The sequence below is a fragment of the Mchenga conophoros genome, linkage group LG7 (genome assembly GCF_057382185.1).
Source record: "Mchenga conophoros isolate Kocher_MC1m ecotype Shallow Benthic linkage group LG7, M_conophoros_male_GT1.1, whole genome shotgun sequence".
Classification (NCBI taxonomy): domain Eukaryota; kingdom Metazoa; phylum Chordata; class Actinopteri; order Cichliformes; family Cichlidae; genus Mchenga; species Mchenga conophoros.
This window is the reverse complement of record NC_140532.1, coordinates 848,555-867,474: the sequence shown is the minus strand read 5'-3', so window position 1 is coordinate 867,474 and position 18,920 is coordinate 848,555. Positions and strand designations below refer to the sequence as shown.

At 44.7% G+C, this 18,920-nt stretch overlaps 1 pseudogene; it reads left to right on the top strand.

Annotated features, from left to right (window-relative positions):
• The first annotated feature begins 5,972 nt into the window (after positions 1–5,972).
• On the top strand, positions 5,973–8,594 carry LOC146569258 (uncharacterized; annotated as a pseudogene).
• Positions 8,595–18,920: the final 10,326 nt, after the last annotated feature.

Here is an 18,920-nt window from a genome sequence, read left to right as displayed (position 1 = left end):
TGTCCTAATGAGGATCATTTTTACATATGAGCACAAAGCAAAGATGAAAAGCGGCCTAAAGACGCTTCAAACCGATCTTGATTCTACTTTAGACACATGAACTGGTAGAAATGGAGGCTACAAGCCCTTCTGCTGCCTTTGTTACCCCACGAAGATCAGGTGTGACTGCTGGGTTGGGGTCAGCATGCACTGAGTTTCAGTATCACTCAGGGTTCTTGGCTAGCTTTGCGTTAGCATGTTGTGTGTTTAGCTGTTCCTGTCGTGGATGCATTTTCCACTTTACCATTGCACTCTTGTCCTTTTGTACAATAAAAATAAAATTAACCTCCACCATTATACCCGACACTGGGTCCACACATGAAGTCTGTGAACTTCTATTTGATTAGTTATCTGGCCAGTAAAGGCAGCTGGTTATCATGTGCATCATCTGACAACTAACCCTCTCATCCAAATGTGGTAGCTTCTGGCTTCATAAACTGCCTCTGCTACCTAAAAACAAAATAATTAATATAAATGTAATAATAATTACAAGCTAATGCTTCAAAATGCTATTTCTAAAACATTTTTGTGAAATAAAGAGCTCACCAAAGAAGGACAACTGTGTCAACACATGATCCAACGAAAGACAGCATCCACTGTCTGAGATCACATTTATTCACTGAGCTATTGAAATTACTGTGGCTCTTTGTGTGTGTGTGTGTGTGTGTGTGTGTGTGTGTCCAGTTGGTATTTTGAAATTTCCTCCCATAACTGCTGATCCATGAATAGCTCAGCTAGCTGCTTCGCCACATGTCCTGTCATTGAGTGCCTAATTGGCAAAAAACATACACAGTGTTGTTGTACACACACAAAGAGATGAATAAGTATGTGTGCGCACACGCACAGCACAAGGCGCTCGAACATACAGCCACATTTTGTTGCACAGCCACAAACACAAACTGAAACAAATAAACGTGCTCCTGCAATCCGAAGCAAAGAGAGGAAAACACAATTAGAGGAGAAAAATGTCAGGGCTACTTCACAGTGTGTCGACTTCTCAAGTGGACCCCCGGCCCTAGCTGTGCTGGGAATGGGAATTAACGGGGCGAGCTCATAAGGAATAAATTCCTGGGATCACTGTGCTTCAGAATGAAGATGCTTTTAATTAGAAACATTCTTGACACTCATGGAAAAACCGTACCTGAAGTCTAAAGATGAAGCCTTCTATTTGAAGCGACTGCTTTGTGATCGAGGTCTCTCTAAGTGCGGTAACAGAGAAATTATGGTCGTTCGTTTTTTCAAATTGGATCCTGATTTGTCACTTTCTCAAATGATTGTTTTATTGCCTCCAATTAGTGTGATAAAGTGAAGCAGCAGAAAGAAATTGTCTATAAACAAATGTAGCAGCAAGATGTTGATGTTGTTTGTTTCTGGTGTTGTGTAATCCATCTTACGTGATTTGTTAGTTCTTCTAATGCGCTGATAGTCTGTGTCGCTCGCATTAAACTGGTTTAGCTCATTTGCTCATAATAAGGTTCATCTCAGCTGATTCTACATTACAAACCTCCTTCCTCAAACAATAAAAAAATAACTTGCACAGTTCGGCGAGTCAGTGTATAGAAAAACCCCCATTTTACGCTGAGTTGGTTCTTCTCTCTCTCTCACACACAGTGACTGACTATCATAGCCAATTTTACAGTAAATTACTCCCTAAACAAGCTCAATAGAGACAAGCCCAGCAGTCTGGCACCCGGCGCTCGCGTGTAAACATGATTATATCGAGGAAGTGGCTTCACATTTTCAGGCACACAGTGACAGCCAATTAGGGCCTACGTTAGTGCGGCTAATTCTTCAAATGCAGTATGTTGAGAAGGGACAGACTGGGATGGAGCGAGAGCAGAGGAAGGAGAAGAAAGGATAGATAGAAAAGGAGAGTGGCAATTAAAGAAAAGCACCACGGACTGTGAGACACCATATTAGTGCTATTCACTTATATGTACTTATATATATGTGTGTGTGTGAAAGCTGAGACATTTAATTATACCTACAGTTCAGTTCTGTTGGCTGTTGATAGCGAGAATCAAACAAGAAATAAAGTAATTTCCATTTTCTATTGACAAGAGGCAGGAGGACTCAAATTTGCCTTTGAACAGAAATGGTACATGTGGCAGGTCCGAGTTGGAAACACACCTGTAGTTGCTGACTGGTAGGATGCCTCTGCTGCGCCCTCGCCCGCAGTGGAGCAGGTCACGAGGCTATCGGGATAATAATTTGGGGAGCTCAATTAGTTTGTCCTCTCTCCTCCCCTTTTCTCTGTCTCCATAAACAAAAAGCACATTACACATCGATCCCTGGGAGCTGCTGGGTAACAAAGCGGTGACGGGTCTTTAATGAACTGTCTGGTGCCAGCAGCTTGAAAAGGCTCCTCTTCTGATTCTGATAATGAAGTTAGTCCACATCAGATTGAGAGGCGTGAGGTTCTTACAGCCATTTTCACCGTTTAATTTAGCCGCTTCCTCCGGGCCGACCCACAGGGAGCAGAGTTCATGCCTTTCAGGGTGATGCAACTTGGGATTCCCCTTGCCAGTGATGCTTCTTTGATTGTTGACTGAAGGATTTTCAGGGTGATAGGCTATTTTCACCTTCCTGCATTTTTATTAACGAGGTTACACAAAGTGCAGGTCATAGATCGGGGCTCTGTGTTCCCATATTTAGTGGATGGACTGGGTCTTATAGTGCTTTTCTACTCTGATTGACCAGTGAAGCTGGTTAACACTCAAAACAAGTCAGCTTATTTCCCATAACACACACTGTGACATGCCAGGGACGTTAAGCAGGTGGCAGCAGGTGGCCAGTAAAGGGAGCATCTTGTTAGTATAAAATATCTTCGCCCAACAGCCAAGTTGAGGCAAACTGTTCAGACGACATAAATTTGAACAGGCAGCAGTCCCTGCCTGGCATTCGGGCTACAGTGAAGAAATGTAAGCCACTGCTTTCCTTAAAACTATAAGTCATCCTTAAGAAGTTAAAGGCTCTGTATTATTATTAAAACTGTAAAGCTACACATCTCACTCTGCCCCTACACCCCTGTCCTCGGTGCCTTTTTATTCCCTCCCAGTGCAGCTGTTTTTAATCTTTTCAGGGCATGCTGTGCTACACTTGTGTGTGTAATTCTTGTAATTCCCATGTTAAACGGAACATAATCACACTAGCACTAAAAGGCAATTCGGTTCAACCTCAGAAAATGAAAGGAAAGGGGGGAAAAATGACCCCGCACAGGTTATTGCTTTCTGTTGAGCATGCGTCAACAGCTCTTGAATTTAATGCATTCCTGCAGCAGAGATCGGCTCACCGGCCCTCAGGGGAAATAACTGCGTGCAGTCGTTTGGGGATTATGGACAAGTAAAGGAAGAAAAGGTGTGAGGCATATGCACTGTAAGACTGGAGGATTGTGCACGTGGGCCCTGAGGTGTCACAGATGCAACAGCTTATAAATGACAGGCGCTTCTGATGAGCGTTAGTAAGAGCACTTTTTTCAGTGAGCTCAATGTTGTGTTTGTAGTTTTGCTGATACTGCAAAATTAATTCTGATAAGAGTCAGATGATTTGAAGCCATGCAAACCTGTTCGGTGACTATTTGGCACAAATTTATTTTTAATTATAAATCGTGCACAATTTTTACCAACCAACATTTACACACAGTCAGCTGACAACATTCTTCATGGCATTTGCCAAAGTGTGGATTTTATTGTGCAAATTAGAAGCCTTGATAAAGTAGATATTACAAAAGCATGCAATAATCCATGCAAACTCAACTGCCAGTAAATGTACAAATAAACTCAATAAATATGTTTTATAACTACTGACAATAACTTTGGCGAATCCTTATATATACCCAGGCTTATCGACACGCAATATTATATTGTGTTATAAAGCCTTATGAGCACCTCATTAACTAACCGTGCTCGCACTTGTGTCCATAAACTGACTGGAATCCAATATTTTTAAACTGGATTTGTTTGAATCATCGATACATGTCAGGTGTTTCTGTCAGGCCCATGCTTCACTTCTTTTTCCTGCACAAGTTCATGAAACGTTTCAGCACAAACATTGTTATGACCCAGGGTCATTATTTGCGGTACGGTGTTGTTATTGTTTGTATTTGTATTCAGTGTTGCTTGTTTCCAGGTGGAGGCCACCCATTGGTGGAGGAAGGAAAGAGGCCAGCTACAAAAGGGGTTGGACTGGGTCGGCGAGCAGACTTCCTGGTTTCCCGTGAGCTGTGTGTCTGGGGACCGTCGTGGTGTGTGACTGCACGGGGCTGCAATATTAATGCTGAAAAAGGGGTTGTACCTGGGCTTGGTAGCTGTAGGGGTGGGAAGCCGTTTTCTTTTATTCCCCTCTTTTCTCCTGTTTCGGGTAGGGAGACAGGTTAGAGAATTGTATTTTGTTTTGGGATCGTGGGAGGTAAGTTAGCTCTGTTTTTCTTTCTAGTGTGTTTTGTTTGTTGTTTTGGCATCGCCCACCCTGAAGCTCGCTACCTGTTCAGTAAATAAATTAACCAACTCTCGTCATTCTGCCGTGGTGTGATTTTTTTTTTGTCGTTATTATGTATCGGGTTTATCTTTTTGTTGTGTTGCACCCCGGCTTCGGGCCGGTGTGTAACATAAATGGGGGCTCGTCCGTTTGAGGGATTTCGGGGTCGTTTGTGTGTAGTGGGGTTCGTGTGGGTGTGTGGGTTTTTTTTTGTGTTTTTGGGGGTTGTTTGTGTGGGTGGCCGCGGATGGAGTTTGATGTGGATAAGTTTGCCGAGGCGCCTTCCTTGCAGCAGTTGAGTCGGTGTCGGAGGGAGGATTTGCTGCTTATTGCGGGCCGTTTTGATGTGCGAGCGCCGGCGGGGGTGAAAAAGGATGATTTGCGACAGCTTGTCACGGTGGCTTTGAGCGAGCGGGGTTTGCTGTCGAGCGTGCCGCTTGTTGGTGGGACGGGCGGGGCGGCTATGGAGCCGTTGGCTCCGTTGTCTGTTCCTCCTGTGGCCGCCCCCTCTGTGGCTCCTCCTGCTCCGGTGGTGGGGTCGTCGGCGGAGGAGCTCCAGTTGTTGCTCCGCATTAAGGAGGTGGAGTTGAGTAGTCACCGGTTGGAGGTAGAAGCGATGCATTTGAGGGTGAGGGCGTTGGAGTTGGAGCGCGGACCTCCACCGCGTGCCCCTGACTCTACGCCGCCCACGCCTGCGCCCTCTGTGCTCCCTGCGCCGCCGGCGCCTGGTCCCGCCCCGGCTCTCCGTCAGGATTTTGATGTTGGGAGGCACATTAAATTGGTGCCGCCCTTTTGTGAATCAGAGGTGGAGTCGTTTTTTCCTGCTTTTGAGCGTGTGGCTGCCGCGTTAAAGTGGCCGGAGGAGGTCTGGGTTTTGCTGTTGCAGTGTCGGCTGGTGGGTAGGGCTCAGGAGGTGTGGGCTAGCCTGTCAGCATCTGAGAGCTTAGATTATGGTGTGGTTAAGGCTGCCGTATTGCGTGCTTTTGAGTTGGTGCCTGAAGCGTACCGTCAGAAGTTTCGGCAGTGTGTGAGGGGGGGGGATCAGACTTATGTGGAGTTTGCGCGCGAGAAGGGTTTGCTCTTTGATCGGTGGTGCCAGGCTAGTGAGGTTAAGGAGTTTGCACAGTTGAAGGAGTTGATGTTATTGGAGGATTTCAAGGGGTGTCTGCCGGAGCGGGTGGTTGTTTATTTGAACGAGCAGAAGGTCGTTTCCCTCGCGAAAGCGGCGGTTCTGGCGGATGAGTTTGCTTTGACGCACAAGAGGGGTTTTTCCCCTCCGTTACGTCGGGGTTCTAGAGTTTTGCCGGAGGTGGGGGGGGGGCGTTCTCCCCCGCTCTCGCGGCGTAGCTTGTCACAAAAAAAACATCGGCGGTCCCCAGCGGCCACCGTAGGGTGGCCGCTGGGGACCGCCGGGGGGGGCCGTGTAGTGTTGCTCCGCGGTAACCCGCCCTAGCTTAATGCCGGTTGGCGTCATTCCGCGGGGGATAGATGAGGTGTTTCGACCGTTTGTTTCGACGGGGTTTTTATCGTTGTCTGGTGATGCGGGGGACCGGGTTCCGATCACCATCTTGAGGGATACAGGGGCGAAGCATTCGGTGGCGCGGCATGGAGTCGTGCCTTTCTCTCAGCAGTCGTACTGTGGTTCTGATTTGCTGGTGTGGGGTATCAAGGTGAGTCTTTTACGCATGCCTCTCCATACGGTTACTTTGACCTCGTCCTTCGTATCGGGCGCTGTGCGGGTGGGGGTTCGAGATCAGCTGCCAATTGAAGGCATTGATCTTGTTTTGGGAAATGACTTGGCCGGGGGAAAAGTGTTTCCGGCTATGCCGGAAGTTATTGAGTGTCCTACTTCGGATCGGTTATGCCAATTCCCGTCGGAGCTGGGTGACCCCACAGTTTATCCGGCATGTGTGGTTACTCGTGCTCAAGCTCGTCGCTTGGGTGGTGAGGTGGACATATCCGAAATGTTTCCGGACGGCTCTGAGCCGCATGATAGTTCTGTTCCGGGGGTAGATGGTGGGACGGCGAAGGTTTTTAGTATGGTGTCGGAGAAGGAGGCAGCAGGTATCCACAGGTTTGTGTGTGGTCAACTCCGTGACGAGGCAGACCTGAGCACGCTGACCTTGGGAATTTTAAAAAAGAGATATCAGACACACAACAAATGTGACTCATTAAGGCCAGAAGTAAAAACTTTCATGAAACAGGTGGTGCAAGAGGAACTGATGAAAATGCAGGATAATGATGAAAGTGAAAGTGACTCAGAGACTAAGAAGCTCCAGAACAAAAGGAAAAGAGAAAATGGAAATGACGAGGTCATGAGTGAGAGTGAAGATGAATCCTGGGCAAAGAAATCACAAAATAATCATTCAAGCTCATCATCAGAATCTGAGGTTCAAGAGGACAACAAAACAGAAAGTAAAGAAAGCAGCAATGATGAAGAAAATGCCAAATCTCAAGCTGATGGTGAAGAGCCAGAGGTGAAAACATCACAACAAAAAAGAGAAATGAAAATCGTCAAATTGACAGTGACGAGTCTTCTGATGAGGAACTCAGTGAGGAAAGCAACTGCAGTGACAGTCCAAAGAAAATGGTGAGAATGAACGTCGAGACAGTAACCAGCAGTAAAGATGAAGGAAGGAGAACACCACTGAGTGATGCAGGAAACGAATCAGATGGAGACTGCAAGTCAGAAACGAGTGACAAAATTAGGAGCGACGAGTCTTCTGACAGTGAAAAAGAAGATACAAAAGTGGAAGAGAAAACCAGTGACCCAGACTCAGTTTCATCACTACCTTCTTTGGAAGATGAAAAAGAAAATAAGACTGATAAAACAAATGATAAAAAGATGAAGAAGAGTGTGAAGAAAGATGAGAGCACCAGAAAACCAAAGTCTGATGACAAATCGGTGGCGAGGCTTGAACGTTATATTGCCCTCTGCGGCGTGAGGAGAAATTACAAGAAGCTGCTGGAGGACTGCCGCTCCCAGGTGGCTGTTCTGAAGAAGGAGCTTGAAGAGCTTGGTGTACATGGTCAGCCAACTATTCAGAAATGGAAAAAGGTCAGAATGAAGAGAGAGCAAGCTCAAGAACTGGCTGCTCTTGATGTCAACAACATCATTACCACACAAGGTCGACCTACACGCAGGGGTGCCTCAGCAAGTCAGAAACAACAGGACTGTCCGTCCTCTGAATATCAGCGCACTCTAAACTCGGAATCAGACAGTGATCAGGAAAACAATACCCACAGAGGTCGCAGGAAAATGTCCGAATGGGCCAACCTGCAGGGGATCATCAGTGATGACACAGACAGTGACTGATGAGTCTGGTTTCCCCCTAGGAAGTGTTCGATTTGTTTGTTTGTTTTAATGTTTTTGATACTAGGTCTAGCATCTCTCTAATGAGATGCTTGATTTTAGGTGGGGGGGTGTTATGACCCAGGGTCATTATTTGCGGTACGGTGTTGTTATTGTTTGTATTTGTATTCAGTGTTGCTTGTTTCCAGGTGGAGGCCACCCATTGGTGGAGGAAGGAAAGAGGCCAGCTACAAAAGGGGTTGGACTGGGTCGGCGAGCAGACTTCCTGGTTTCCCGTGAGCTGTGTGTCTGGGGACCGTCGTGGTGTGTGACTGCACGGGGCTGCAATATTAATGCTGAAAAAGGGGTTGTACCTGGGCTTGGTAGCTGTAGGGGTGGGAAGCCGTTTTCTTTTATTCCCCTCTTTTCTCCTGTTTCGGGTAGGGAGACAGGTTAGAGAATTGTATTTTGTTTTGGGATCGTGGGAGGTAAGTTAGCTCTGTTTTTCTTTCTAGTGTGTTTTGTTTGTTGTTTTGGCATCGCCCACCCTGAAGCTCGCTACCTGTTCAGTAAATAAATTAACCAACTCTCGTCATTCTGCCGTGGTGTGATTTTTTTTTGTCGTTATTATGTATCGGGTTTATCTTTTTGTTGTGTTGCACCCCGGCTTCGGGCCGGTGTGTAACAACATATTCAAGTATACGAATGAATCATCGGGTGCACATTGATGCTTTGAGAATGCGCCTCTTCCACATACTGTGTTATTCAGTGAACGTTAACACAGACATATCAGTGGTCTGTTCAGTATATAAACCATTCTGTGAGTGCGCTGGTGTGTCTGTACTGAGATTTGTTTCTGATGCTAAAGCACTTTTCTAATTGGCAGAGATAAGCAATTCTTAACATCTCCTAAATATTCACTGGTGCACACATACACACACGCCATTACAATAACACACAGCATTAGAATATTGGGTTTACAGCCCTGTCGTTTGTCAAGGGGCTCTTTAGGGGCTGTAAAACTGTCTGAGTGTGGGGATTTGTCATCGCTACAAAGGCCCGCTACTTCTATTAGTCATAAAATATATAGAGAGGCAAATACAGGCTGTGATGAAGACACAGCAGCGAGACAGAGGGAGCTGGAATGTGTGTGTTGGAAGTCACTGCCAGCTATGCTGATGCTAAGTTTCTCAGTGAAGTTTTTTGTTCTTCTTATTCAACATGACAAACAGAGAGGGGGGGGGGGGAAATGGAAAGTCATACAACGCGCTATAGAGAAGTATATGCTGTGCATCCTCTGCTCTGTTTCAGTTCTGTTTCTGTGCATGCCTCAGTGTGCATATGTGTATGTGCACCTTCTTTGTTGCAAGCAGTAATTTCCCATTTTCAATATCCTGTTCTATTTCATTCTGTTCACTGTATTCCCTTTAACTTGCTCCCTCTCACACACAAACACACACAGAGACCGACAGTGTTTCTATGAAGAAAGATGACGCCATTGAAGATGATGACAACTCCCATCTGACATTTACTAACCTTTTGAGCGGAGAGATGGGTATGGAGGAGGGAAAGAGAAAAGGAGGAGTGGGGATGGACAGATGAGTCGGGGAAAGAAGGGGGAATCTACGCACGGCATTCCTGTTTTCCATTCTTTTCACCGTCACATTGTGTTCAGCTCCCTGAAAATGCTTTTGTTGTTGTCTGCACCTATTTTCAGGCTTATAGCACACAGCTTTTTGTACTTACAAAGCCCCTCGTTTTTTTCTCCATCTTTTTATTTGGCAGATGAGGTACTCTGCTTTGTACGTGTGTGTGTGTGTGTGTGCGTGTGCGCGTGCGTGCGTGCGTGCGTGCGTGTGTGTGTGTGTGTGTGTGTGTGCGTGTGCCAGTCGATGGGGGGAGGGGAAAGTAAAAGAAAGAAAAACTGTTTAGTCACAGCTGATAAATGATTATGGAAAAGACCTCGTCCACAGTGAGGCCGAAAGATTTGGAAAATGACACTTTTACATTATTCAAGGATCTTAACAAAAGTATTACATTTACTGTATTGGAATTACAGCCGTTCTTTCAGAGAGTCACATATTTTCAGAGGCTAACATAATTTTAAATATGAAAATGTTTTAAATATTTGGATGAAAATTAATGACTGCCTGAAGTCTAGAACCTTTGGATATCACCTGTCAAGGCCGGGACAACCAGCGTGTTTGAGGAGCGCACTCAAAAGCAGGAAACACGAACTGGAGTTTAACAAAAAGCAAGCCTTTTATTCTGGCTGTTAGAAAAACGTAGAAACAAAATTGCGAAAACTAAATTATGAGCTAAACTGGGAAAGGTAAAGCTAGACATGGAAAACTCTACGTACAAACATTAAACATGAGCATGAACATGAGATGACATGAACTCCAGGAACATGAGGTGAGATAAACAGAAGACCAGACACTGAACAGAGGGAGACAGAGGACTTAAATACACAGCAGGGTAATGAGGGAAGTGGAAGCGCCTGGGAGACAAAGCTGACACAAATGAACCTGAACACCACAGGGGAAGCGAAACTAAACACACCGAACATGGAACACGAGACTCTTCAAAATAAAACAGGAACATAACGGGATGTAGACATGACAACACAAGCTGACAACATGAAACACATGACAGACACAAGGACAGACACATGAGGACAGATGAGGGAGATGAAGGCATTGGAATGACTAAACGTTAAACACAGAAGACAGACAAAGACTCAAAACTAAAGGGACTTTGATGATAACATAGACAAGACTAAACCTTAACTAAAAATAACACAAGAAATTATTCAAATCTAAACTAAGAAATCAAAATTACAAAATAAACTCAAAATGCTCCCTGACAGTCACATGTGTTTCCTCCCTTACAAAGCTCTGCCAGGCCTGCAGCCATCAGTTGTTGCTTGTTTGTGGGTCTCTGTTCATTCAGTTTTGTCTTCAGTAATGGAAAAGTATGATGTACTGGTTTAACCTGGCCACTGAAGAATATCCCACGTCCTTGCTTTGATAAACCCTTAGGCTGTTTTTGCACTGTACTTTGGGTCATTATCCATCTGCACTGTGAAAGCACTGTCTGATCAGTTTTGCAGCATTTGGCCGAATCTGAGCAGAGAGTATAGCCCGGTACTTCAGAACTGATCCTGCCACATAAACACCAGTGACCCTGTTCCACTGACAGCTATATGTGCTCGTGGTTCGCTTCCAATCACAAGCTGTTTTTCTTTTCTCTTCCTGTCATTATGGTACAGGTCTTGTGCAGAGCTAGGCAGCTAGGCAAATTACAGTCTGACCTTCTTGTTCTCCAGTATAACCAGTGGTTTGCACCTTGATGTAAACCATCCATGTCTCCATTCATGAAAGCAGCCCAGAATTTCACTTTGAATGACGAGGAGGGGCAGGATCAAGAACATGTATATCAGAGAGACAACTCAAGTTGGTGCAGTTTGGAAAGTAAAAGAAGCCACGCTGAAAGGGTTTAGAAAGCTCCAGAGGAGGGACACTGAAGATACTGGACTAAGGATGTTGAAGACAGAGCTGCCAGGCAGGAATCAAAGACAAAGACCACAGAGGAGGTTCATGGATGTAGTGAACAAGGACATAAGGAGGTTTGGTGTGAGAGAGAAAGATGCAGGAATAGACTGGGATGGAGGCAGATGATCCGCTGTGACAATCCCTAAAGGAAGCAAACAAAAGAAGAAGAAGAATTACACTCATAAAACAGTCTCTTGGGTACAGACACTGATAACAGCCCGTTCTCACTCCCGAGGCGTAACATCCTGACGATTTGTCACGTTGGCGTTCCTGAGGAACATGAAAGGCGACCTTCGGCGTTCTTAAGGTATGGGTGTATGGGTGAAATACAGTAGAATGACGGTCCTGCGGTAAAACCTTATTGCTAACCTTAACCAGCACTTTAATGACATGAAACAATATTTTCCAAAGCGATTTGATGAAAATGAACAAACGTGTGGATTGATTCCAAACGGTTCTCATGTTTCCTAATTTTTCCCGATGTCATCATTTAGGAACGTGTTGGGTGCCCAGAAGCGTAACATGTTGATGATTAGTCACCTAGCGTAACATACTGAGAACGTGTTGTTGATAAAGGCGTGCCCACCTCCTCCAGCATGTTCTTAGTTGTATGTTGTAAATGGGTTTTTGTGAACCAGGGAGACAGCTCTGCGGCTATCCACTTTAGCTGTGTTGTGTGGTAGTCCAGGCTTTTTGGTGTTGCTGAGGTGCCCAGTTGCATTCCTTCATTTTAAGAACATACCAGATTGTTGGTTTGGCCACTCTTACAGATTTACTTTGGTTTTTCAGCCAAAATAAGGATGGCATCCTCATTGGCATCTTTTTCAGAGCTCATATTAAGAACGCCAATGGAAACAGACCCAACACTAGGAATCAACAATGGAGCTTTTATCTGTCTCATCTGTCATGGAAAAGGGAGGGAGCAGACCTCACCTGATCACAAAACTGTCCATCTGAACATCTATGGATAAAGATGTCTGTAATTCCTGAATAGTTAATACTTTTGTTAAACCTCTAAAGCAGATGGTCTGCTTTGCACAATATGAAGAAGCCTAACAACCACTGTTTTTGGACTGTGGGAAGAACCTGGAGTACCTGGAGAGTACTCCACAGCCCCAGGATGGCCCCACTTTGAGGTGACAGTGCTACACTGTGCCGCTCAATCCTTAATAACAACATCACTGTTTTTAACGCGTGATTTCTACATCCCATATTTAGACATGATATGCTTCATTCTTTGGTGAAGCCACTGAGTTTATTTCTAAACAGTAAACTGTCTCTGTGCAAATAAGGAAGCAGCAAAACCATCAGTTTCTTACCAGTTCCTTTGCGCACTGTAATGGTTTGTCCAAGTTAACAACCACCACCGGGGATTCGAACATGAGGAACAGCGCAAACTGATGATGAAGAGTGCTGGACAGAGGGAGGCTTATATACACAGGAGAGAAGGTAATTAGTATAATTTGCTGATGGTTAATGATATAGTGCTGAGATCTATAACTGTGTGGAGCACGATGGAGTGAAATAGTGCATACTAATCCACAGTGACTGCACTGTAGGTTACTGAGCATGAAACAGACACTCACAATGTAAACCAGATCAGTTATTTCCTTTTATGTTACCTAAAATCATTTTGCTTGGACAACTGTGAGTTTGTGACATATGAAAACACTCAGATCAGATAAAGTGGTTTATGGCTTCATGGCTGAAGGAACCAAAACAAGCTTAGTCTTGACTGAGACTGATTATGACCATGTGTGCTCATGCAAAGAGCAAACAGGTTGGCTGAATATCACTGTTACAGTCCCTGAAATAAGAATGTCATTAAAACTGTAAAGTCAGCACAAGAACACAGAGAACTTTGGAATAACAGGGATGTACTGTAAGGAAAAGGCCCCGAATCAGCAGGAGTCTTTGTACAAAAACCACCAGTATATAGTGAAGAGGATTCCCCTGCTTTTATTGGTTTGATTGGCATGGAAACCAGCTGTGCCAAACACCTCCCGGGTCATGAACCTACACAAAGTCCAGTGTCAGCTCTTCAGTGAACTCAAACACAGACACGAACCCTCCAAACAATCAAACACAGAGCGCGATGCTGTTGGCTTCTCACTGACGTTAGTCAAAACTCGGGATAACAAATATATTTTTATTGACTTTATAATGTAAAGATTTCTTCCTCTTGGTCTCAGATGTGCTGATCAGATCCATGCTCTCCCACCACTCAACACTGTTTCCTGCTAAATGATTACAATGCACATTAATTCATCATTAATTCACTCGCAGCATTTACTACACAGAGGTAAGCTGTAATATATTACAAAGAGCTTGTTTTATGCACTAGGGTACATATTAATTTGTTCATGCTGGATATGCAAGAGTAATATTACATAAGACATAGACACCTGCTATCCCTTCTCTCTGCTCCAGGCAGTGCTTGTGGCAGCACTGTGCACTGATGGTTTGTCTGTCTTCTGTGAAATGTGCTGCTTTCTCACAAGTACACAAGCACACCTCTGTAGTCAACAGAAAATGCCCTTCAGGAGATGTCTTATTCTGCGTTTTATTTATTCCCTTCCGTACCCACAAGACAAAATATTCACCTTTTTATTCAGAGTTATACAGACATAGATTTTTGAGTTTCGGTACACAGGAAGGAACGGGCAAATATATTATGTATTTTGTGTAAGTCGTTAAGCCATACCTTACTAACGTCACAAATGCGTTAATATTTTATACTTGATTCTAATCTGCTGCTAAACCTCTTATACACAGCTGAAAGTAGAGCTACTAGAGCACAGAGCATTAGCATACCTACTCAATAAGAGTAATTTCACTTTGATCTGCAGACAAAATAAAGCCATTTTCAGGTCTCCTTTATTAGGACTTTTAAATGTATCCGGGTGAAAGTTTCATACCTGTAATGTGAACAGTTGCACTCGGTGCGGCAGGACTGACAGAGCATTAAAAGAATGAATTCAAATGTTTTATTTATTGTTTTTACACGTGTGCACTAAACCCCAGAATTGACCCTGTGCACGAGAAAATGCTAACTTCCTGGTTTGAGACCGGATGTGGGGGTGTACATTTCCAGTAGCTTTACTTTGCGGTCAATCGCTACTGCGACGATATACTCCAAAACCGTGTCCAAAACTTGAAAACAGAAAGATGGCGTTAAGTTACAAAACGCAGAAGGTGGGAACACTCACCACTGCTGTGTCATAAAAAATCTAATGATCAATTTTGACGTTTAAAGCGTTTCGATCGATCAGTTTGTAACCCATATTTGAGTATGGCTTAACTAGAATACACCAGAATAAAAGAATCATTAATCTAAGCAGCACACTTCATTTGTAATGAATAAACCATAGGTGCAGCAGTTAAGGAGTTAACTGTTCTGGTTTAGACACGTGCTACTCTAGGCCAATGAGCTGCTGAAACGTGGTACAGGCTCCGCCTGCCGCCCCTGCCTAGGAGGACACAGATTTTTCTTTTCTCTCTTCCGCTCGTGAACTTTCCATGAGCAAGCTAGTGAGGAAACGAGACACAGCGATTTACTGAGACGAGGTATGAAAAAGAGTAATATGGACGGAGAGCTAGCACTCGCCGTTTACGAAAGATTGTTTTACTGTATGTATATTGCTAAGATGAGTAATTAGCTGGTTCTTTTTACATTGCTTAGTCGAGAAAGGTCGGGAGTTAGAGACGACGCCATTTCATCGGTCGTGCGCCATCTCGCGCTGCTCCGTCTTTCTAATTCTGAGATCGGTGAGCAAAGTGTTTTACTTGTTCATTATTTATCTGTGTTTCATGAATGCTTTGCAAGTAAAATGTTCCAGTGTTTAATGATAATTGTTTAGGAATGTTCTGTAGGAAACTTTGTTCAATTTACTGAAACCTAGCAGTTGAAGTGAATGTGTGAATTGTGATTTTTATGAGGAACTCAATATGTCCCATGACACTGTCGTTGACAGGTCAGGTTTTTCCTTTTGTTTGGTTTTGTTTTTTTGTTTCTTTGGTTTGTATCTTCCTGGTGCATTCCAACGGATCCTGAGATTGATGGCGAGCCAACCCCGTTGAAGGACCAAATGACTTTGTTCTGTCCTGCACATCAGAGTGTGGTAGGCCAGATGCAACAAAACAGAGACACACCACGCCATTTTGTACTCGTAGTCCCCCTTTTTCACACACATCCCCCTGGACTCATGGGCGGGTTGTTTTAAGGACACGTTTTACGGACTCTGTACATTCCATGAATGTGGACAAAAGTGAGTGTGAGCGGTCGGAAATAACCCTCCAGCTGATTAACTGTTGCTATTTGTAAACGAAGTCTGTGAAAATGCAAATAAGTGTTAACATTTATATGCTGATGATTGACATTGTGGTTCATTGTTAGATGTGAACTGTACCTCTAGAAAGGGTGCACCCAGGTAAGATTTCTTTTTTTTTTGTTTGTTTTGTTTTCATCGAGTGATCACTGTGATTTTGCCAAAAGGTATTATTGAGAGAGTACCGGTACTGAAAGGGAATAATTTCATTTGTAAGTGTTTTGTGTGTTTGTCATAATGTCCTGTTATTTCTAATTGAAAAGAAAAATACAATTCCGGCTATTTTTTCAAAACTCGCGGTTGTCTGAGTCTCATTCAGTTCGCCTCTCCTGTACGTAGCCGAACCTACTGGTCCAAATCTTTGAGCTCTTTGGTGTCAAAATTGGGTGACATACTCTTGTTTTGATCTGGGAGTATTTGAGACACGCACATAAGTGTTACAAGTTGGCGAGCCAGCCAGGAGTTATTGTGAAACTGCATGAGACTCATCTTATTAAGTATTACAACGATAAGAAACAATCAAAACCTAGTTTGACAAAATGGGCGTAGTACTTAAAGAGGCAATTAAAATCCCAAACGCAGTAATCATAAAAGGGCTTACTAACAGCGACCTCGATGAAGAAGTAGCTATTTACCTGGGGAAACACGGTTCAGTTAACCGCCACATCCGTATAGATGATCCGCATTCTGAGTTTCACAGGCAGATGATAGCTGAGTTCAATCATGCCAGTGCAATGGATACTTTGAATCCTCTTTTGCCGCAGACTATTCAAAGCTCTGCTCAGCCTGAAGTCACGTTTGAAATTAGGAGTTTAACTGAGGCGTATGCAGCGAATGCGAGGAATGTCACAAGAGCATACATGAGACAACTGTCTGAAATGGCCAATCTTAGTGGCCATTCACTAGAAAACATGCTCAAAGAGGGACTGGCTAACTTAAACGTGCCCCCCCTATCTCCTCAGCCTACAGTTTCTCCCCCTGTTGACAGAGGCGAGACAAGTTTGCATGCACAGGGTGACCATTCCCCCAGTCAACCTGCTGCTGATTTTTCACAGTCTACGGATTCGATTCCAACCTTAAATCAAAACCTGATCGATCCTGACTCACCGACCCAGTTCCATCCCACACTTGAGCTTAACCCGCCCAATGTCCGGCGGGTGGTAGTTGAACATGTGGTGCGCAGTAGTGAAGTTTCTTCACACTCGCCCATGCCGAGTAGGATTAGAGCTTTCTCTGGGCGCATTCCTCGCCCTAACAGTGAAGCTGATTACGACACCTGGCGCACAAGTGTTGAAGTCCTCATGAGTGATCCAGCCGTTTCTGATTTGAACTGCACACAGAGGATCCTTGACAGTCTTCTGTCGCCTGCCACAGACGTCACTAAGCATTTAGGTCCAAATGCTAGACCCTCTGAGTACCTGAGAGTACTCGATTCTGCGTTTGGAGCCGTCGAAGATGGCGATGAGCTTTATGCGCGATTCATGAACACACTTCAGAATGAAGGAGAAAGACCATCAGCCTATTTGCAAAGGTTACATGTCTGTTTGACCAAAGCAATGCGACGTGGAGGTGTCAATGTGTCGGATTTTGACAAGCAATTGTTAAAGCAATTCCTTCGTGGCTGTTGGGAGGACAGTCTCATCAGCGACCTCCAGCTAGGACAAAGAAAAGAGAGCCCACCTTCGTTCTCTGAGCTACTCTTGCTCCTACGCACGGAAGAGGACAAGCAAGCCTCAAAAGTCCATCGTATGAGACAACATCTTGGTCAGAGCAAACCTGGCCCTAGCAATCCAAAGCACCGGGCCATGTCAAATGTACAAACAGCAAGTAGCTGTGAATCCAACCTCAATGTGTTAAAGAAACAAATTGCTGATTTGAGTGCACAACTTAACAGTTGGAAAATAGAAAGCCAAAAGCAGAATCAGCCCAAGCACTCAAAGTCAGAGTGCCACACAGTTAATGCCAAAGTCGAAGTCTACCCCACGAAAAGGAAGGCTTCGACCGCACAGAACTTTGCAAAAGCCAATGCAAAGCCGCGTCCTTGGTATTGCTTTCACTGTGGTGAGGACGGTCATATTGCCTCGTCATGTGAAAGCGAACCAAATCCATCCTTAGTGGCCATGAAGCGAAAACAGCTGAGAGAAAGGCAATCTAGTTGGGAAGCATCAACTAGGGCCAGTGATGAGCCGCCTTTAAACTAATCCCAGCCTCCAGTGTGGGACAAGTGGGGGCTGCCGGAGACAATTCTCGTCCCAAGCCTCAACGTGCCTTTTCAAGGGAAGTTCAGTCAAAAGCGCCGTCTATACACCTTCCAAAGGGTTTGGTCGGAACCAAAACTTCTGCTACTGTCATTATCGCTGGCAGAGAAACGAACTGTCTTCTTGATACAGGGTCACAAGTGACAACCGTGCCTCAGAGTTTTTATGAGAAGCATCTCTCAGACTTGCCTATAAACCCGTTGGGCGATCTCCTGGATGTAGAGTGTGCAAACGGCCAATCCGTCCCTTACCTAGGTTATGTAGAACTCTCAATCACCTTTCTCAAGAACTTTGTGGGTTCGGATATTAGTGTTAATACCCTAGCATTAGTTATCCCCCCTCTGCGAGCCGAGGCGCGAGAACAGATCTTGATAGGTACAAATACCTTAGATGCCCTTTATGCTGACTTCCATGAGTCCAGTGCGAACTTTCAGCCCGTCCCCCATGGTTTCAGAGCGCTCCTCAAAATCCTTGGAGTACGTCGAAAAGCCGCTAGCAATTGCAGCCTTGGGTGTGCAAAGTTAACGGGTAAAGAGCAAGCTGTGGTGGCGGCAGGGCAGATGGCAGTTTTAGAAGCTTCGGTGTACATTCCCAACTCCATTAATGAGAAATGTGCAGTTGTCGAATCGTCATCAGGTTTTCCCTTGCCCAGTGGTTTGCTTGTGTTAACTGGTCTTGTCAACCTGCCAGCCAAGCGGCCTTGTAAGCTGCCGGTTGTAGTGAAAAATGAAACCGATCACGACATTGTTGTCCCGTCAGGCCGTGTGCTAGCTGACATTAATGCTGTGACCAGAGTCATATGTAAAGAACAGACAGAGAAGATGTCAAACTCTTCAGACCACTCAGGAAATTCTTCTCAACCTGAAGAAATCAGTTTCGACTTTGGAAATGACCTACCTGATGAATGGAGAAATCGTGTCACAAAGTTGCTAAATTCAATGCCTGGAGTGTTTTCACAGCATGCATTGGATTT